Genomic DNA, 5888 nt, shown 5'->3' on the forward strand with positions numbered 1-5888 from the left:
AATATAAAACCGCGGAGGAGGCATGGCAACTTATTATTGACTTAGCCGAATCCAATCAACATATGAGGCGAAGAGTCAACCGTCCAAGGATCGTGAACGAGGTATCAACTAGTAGTGAAGCCACCGCTCTAACTCAATCCTTGAATGAGATGACATCCGTCTTGAGGCAACTCCAATTGAATCAACAACAACCACAACAACCTCAATCATATCAACAACAACCCCCACCATCTCAACAACACAACCAACAACAATTGGTCCCTCAAAGAGTATGTGGTATTTGCTCTTGCTACTCTCACTACACGGATGAGTGCCCAAATGGTGCACGAATTGTGACTCTCTTACAATTTCGCACATATGACCAGCAAGTGCACTGGGTCGTCCAAGTAATACCTTACGTGAGTAAGGGTCGAATCCCACAGAGATTGTTGGTTTGAAGCAATCTATGGTTATCTTGTAAATCTTAGTCAGGAAGTCAATTATGTTTATCAGTTGAATTGTGAATAACCAGTAGAGCATAAATTAAAAGTTACTTGTTGTGCAGTAATGGAGAATGTGTTGGAGTTTTGGAGATGCTTTGTCTTCTGAATCTCTGCTTTCCTCTGTCTTCCTGTTCACGCACGCCCATCCTCCTATGGCAAGCTGTGTGTTGGTGGATCACCGTTGTCAATGGCTACCGTCCATCCTTCCAGTGAAAACTACGCTCACGCGCTCTGTCACAGCACGGCTAATCACCGGTTGGTTCTCGATCTGGTTGGAATAGGATTTACTATCCTTTTGCGTCTGTCACTAACGCCCAGCCTTCAGGAGTTTGAAGCTTGTCACAGTCATTCAATACTTGAATCCTACTCGGAATACCACAGACAAGGTTTAGACTTTCCGGATTCTCATGAATGCCGCCATCAGTTCTAGCTTATACCACGGAGATTCTGATTAAGGAATCTAAGAGATACTCATTCAATCGGATATAGAACGGAGGTGGTTGTCAGGCACGCGTTCATGGGTTGAGGAAGGTGATGAATGTCATGGATCCTCACCTTCATCACAGTTAAGCGCGAATGAACATCTTAGATAGGAACAAGCGTGTTTGAATGGAAAACAGAAATACTTGCATTAATTCATTGAGACACAGCAGAGCTCCTCACCCCCAACAATGGGGTTTAGAGACTCATACCGTCAGAGAATACAAAGTTTTGATCTGAAATGTCATGAGATACAGAATAAGTCTCTAAAAGTTGTTTAAATACTAAACTAGTAGCCTAGGGTTACAAAATATGAGTGGACTATGATGGATGATGCAGAGATCCACTTCTGGGGCCCACTTGGTGTGCTGGGGCCCACTTGGTGTGTGCTGGGCTGAGACTTTAAGCAATTCACGTGCAGAGACCAATTGTGGAGTTGAACGCCAGTTTTTGTGCCAGTTTGGGCGTTCAACTCCAGTTTTTGATCCTTTTCTGGCGCTGAACGCCAGAATTGGGCAGAGGACTGGCGTTGAACGCCAGTTTAAATCGTCTATCCTTGTGCAAAGTATGGACTATTATATATTGCTGGAAAGCCCTGGATGTCTACTTTCCAATGCAATTGGAAGCATGCCATTTCGAGTTCTGTAGCTCCAGAAAATTCAATTTGAATGCAGGGAGGTCAGAATCTAACAGCATCAGCAGTCCTTTTTCAGCCTGAATCAGATTATTGCTCAGCTCCTTCAATTTCAGCCAGAAAAATACCTGAAATTACAGAAAAACACACAACTCATAGTAAAGTCCAGAAATATGAATTTTTCCTAAAAACTACTAGAAATAGACTAAAAACTAACTAAAACATACTCTAAACTATATGAAATTATCCCCAAAAAGCGTATAAAATATCCGCTCATCACAACACCAAACTTAAACTGTTGCTTGTCCTCAAGCAACTAGATAAATAAAATAGAAGACTAATAGGTTGAGAAGCAATAATATCTCAGAGTTTTTTTTTTTTTTTTTTTATTGAAGCTCAGATTCTAATTAGATGAGCGGGACTAGTAGCTTTTTGCTTCTGAACAATTTTGGCATCTCACTTTATCCATTAAAGCTCAGAGTGATTGGCATCTATAGGAACTCAGAATTCAGATAGTGTTATTGATTCTCTTAGTTCAGTGTGATGATTCTTGAACACAGCTTCTTTATGAGTCTTGGCCGTGGCTCTAAGCACTTTGTTTTCCAGTATTACTACCGGATACATAAATGCCACAGACACATAACTGGGTGAACCTTTTCAGATTGTAACTCAGCTTTGCTAAAGTCCCCAATTAGAGGTGTCCAGAGTTCTTAAGCACACTCTTCTTTTTGCTTTGGACCTTGACTTTAACCGCTCAGTCTCAAGTTTTCACTTGACACCTTCACGCCACAAGCACATGGTTAGGGACAGCTTGGTTTAGCCGCTTAGACCAGGATTTTAGTCCTTTAGGCCCTCCTATGCACTGATGCTCAAAGCCTTGGGATCCTTTTTATTTGCCCTTGCCTTTTGGTTTTAAGGGTTATTGGCTTTTTCTGCTTGCTTTTTTTTTTTTTGCAAGCTTTGTTCTTTGCTGCTTTTTCTTGCTTCAAGAATCATTTTTATGATTTTTCAGATTATCAATAACATGTCTCATGTTCATTATTCTTTCAAGAACCAACATATATAGCAGTCTTAAACAACAAATTCAAAAGACATATGCACTGTTCAAGCATTCATTCAGAAGACAGAAAGCATTGCCACCACATTTAACCAATTAGAATTTGTTTTATTTAAACTCGAGATTTTATTGCTTCTTATTCAAAAGATCTACTATTTTATTCATGTTTAATGATGATGAGAAAAATAAACCAAAGCTTAATTGGAGATAAAATCAAAATAGATACTAACTACTATTATATGACTTCTAAGGTACTTTTATAAGGACACTGTCACAGAGTTAAGGCAGAAATTGGAAATTAACAACCTTTATTCTGGGGGTATGGGGGTTCCTCTGATCCTTGGGAGACTTGGTATCACAGAAGATTTTTGGCGCTTCAGTTCCCTTAAGTCACGTCCCTGCTCCTCTTGTTCTTTAAGCATATGGGTCAGCATTTGACTGTGTTCCTTCTGTTGTTTTATTATTTGCTCCATAGCTTCCTGTAGCTTGGTGACAGACGTCTCAAGATGTTCCCAATATTCTGCTTGAGGAATCTCTGGGAGGAATTCCTGTGCTCTCTTCTTGATAGGATCCTCCTGTGCTTGTTGTCTCTCCATTGATGCTTTGGTGATTGACTTTTCAATTAGGATATATTCAGTTATTCCCATCTTGACTCCAGCGTCCTTGCAGAGTAGAGAAATCACGCTTGGATAAGCCAACCTGGCCTCTCTTGAATTTTTGTTAGCGATCTTATAGAGCTCTGTTGAAATCAGCTGATGAACCTCCACTTCCTTTCCCATCATGATGCAATGAAGCATCACTGCTCTTTTAACTGTGACTTCAGAACGGTTGCTGGTGGGCAACAGAGAACGCCCAATGAAGTCCAGCCATCCTCTGGCAACTGGTTTGAGATCCTCCCTCTTGAGTTGATTTGGGGCGCCCTTTGTGTTGGTGGTCCACCTGGCTCCAGGGATACATATGTCCTCTAGAATCTTATCCAGACCAATGTCTACTCTCATCATCCTCCTGTTGAAGGAGTCTGGATCATCCTTTAGTTGAGGTAGCTTTAATATTTCTCTGATCTTGTCAGGGGTGGTATGAACAATCTTTCCCCTGACCATGGTCCGAAATTCGTAGCAGGCTGTTCCAGATAGTCTTTGCTTGTCAGTCTGCCACATATTAGCATAGAACTCCTGGACCATGTTCCTTCCTACTTTCGTTTCAGGATTAGCTAGGACTTCCCAGTTCCTGATTCGAATTTGCTCCTGGATCTCCGGATATTCGTCTTCTTTCAGATCGAATCTAACTTCCGGGATCACTGATCTCAAACCCATTACTTTAAGATAATGGTCTGAATGTTCTTTAGATAAGAACTTCCCTTGATTCCAAAGTGGTTTTGGAACGCTCTCTTTCTTGCCTCTAGGAGTGTATTGTTTCCCTTTGGGAGCCATGATCTTAGTGATCTCGGAAAAACACACCAAACTTAGAGGTTTGCTTGTCCTCAAGCAAAAGAAAAGAAAGGAGAGGGATAGAAGGAGATTGAGTAGCACTTGTTGATGAAGGAGGGGGGAGGCCGAACCCAATTTAAAGGGGGGGGAGGGGTGGATTTTCGAAAAATTGGAGGAGATAAGATAAAAAGATTGAGTTGAAAAAGATAAGATAGAAGATATAGTTGAATTTTGAAAAGATAGGATAGATTTTTGAAAAAGATAATTCTGGATTTTGAAAAAGATAATATGAAAAAGATATTGAAAAAGATATGGATTAGTTAAAAAGATTTTTGAGTGAAAAAGATAGATTTTGAAAAGAGTCGGATTGAATTTGGAAAGATGGATTTTTAGAAATTAAGGATTTTAGAAATCAGGGTTCTTGATATGTTCATGTAAAAATCATGCATTGAAGCATAAATTTTGAAATTAAAATGGAAATACGTGTGGGATTACTTGGATTTGGCTCCTCCCTGTCCTTCTGGCGTTTGAACGCCCAAACACTGCCTGTTTTGGGCGTTCAGCGCCCAAATGCTGATCTCCTGGGCGTTCAGCGCCCAGTTGCTGCCATTCCTGGCATTCAACGCCCAGTGGGTGGCCATTTCTGGCGTTCAACGCCCAAATGCTGCCATTACTAGCGTTCAGCGCCCAGTGGATGCCCATTTTGGGCGCTGAACGCCCAAAATGCCCCTTTACTGGCGTTTTCTTGCCATTGAGCTCTTTTACTCTGTTTTGTGTGACGAGGTCTTCTGTAAATGATTATTTACCTTGTTGTCAATGAACTCTATATAAACAAATAAAAATAAAAATAAAAATAGGGCAAAAGGCTTAGAGGATTGTTGCCCCATGGCTGGGTTGCCTCCCAGCAAGCGCTTCTTTATTGTCTTTAGCTGGACCTTGCTGAGCTTTTAATCTAGCTTCAGCCTTGAGCATTCTTGCTCAGTGTTGCCTTCAAGATAATGCTTGATTCTCTGTCCATTGACAATGAACTTCTTATCAGAATCAATATCTTGAAGCTCCACATAACCATATGGTGACACACTTGTAATCACGTATGGTCCCCTCCACCGGGATTTCAGTTTCCCGGGGAATAGCCTGAGTCTAGAGTTAAACAACAGGACCTTTTGTCCTGGTTCAAAGATTCTAGATGACAGCTTTTTGTCATGCCATTTTTTTTATTTTTCTTTATAAAGCTTGGCATTTTCGAAAGCTGTGAATCTGAATTCCTCTAGCTCATTTAGCTGGAGCAATCGTTTTTCTCCTGCTAATTTGGCATCTAAGTTTAGGAATCTGGTTGCCCAGTAGGCCTTATGTTCCAGTTCCACGGGCAAGTGGCATGCCTTACCATACACGAGTTGGTATGGAGAGGTCCCTATAGGGGTCTTGAATGCTGTTCTGTAAGCCCACAGAGCATCATCCAAGCTCCTTGCCCAATCCTTTCTACGGGTATTTACTGTCCGTTCCAGGATTCTCTTTAATTCTCTGTTAGAGACTTCAGCCTGCCCATTGGTTTGTGGATGATATGGAGTGGCCACCTTGTGGCGAATTCCATACCGAACCATGGCAGAGTAAAGCTGTTTATTGCAGAAGTGAGTGCCCCCGTCACTGATTAACACTCTAGGGACACCAAACCTGCTAAAGATATGTTTCTGGAGGAACTTCAGCACTGTTTTAGTATCATTGGTGGGTGTGGCAATAGCCTCAACCCATTTTGATACATAGTCAACTGCCACCAGAATATAAGTGTTTGAGTATGATGGTGGGAAAGG

This window comes from Arachis hypogaea, chromosome 13 (genome assembly GCF_003086295.3).
Source record: "Arachis hypogaea cultivar Tifrunner chromosome 13, arahy.Tifrunner.gnm2.J5K5, whole genome shotgun sequence".
NCBI classification, from domain to species: domain Eukaryota; kingdom Viridiplantae; phylum Streptophyta; class Magnoliopsida; order Fabales; family Fabaceae; genus Arachis; species Arachis hypogaea.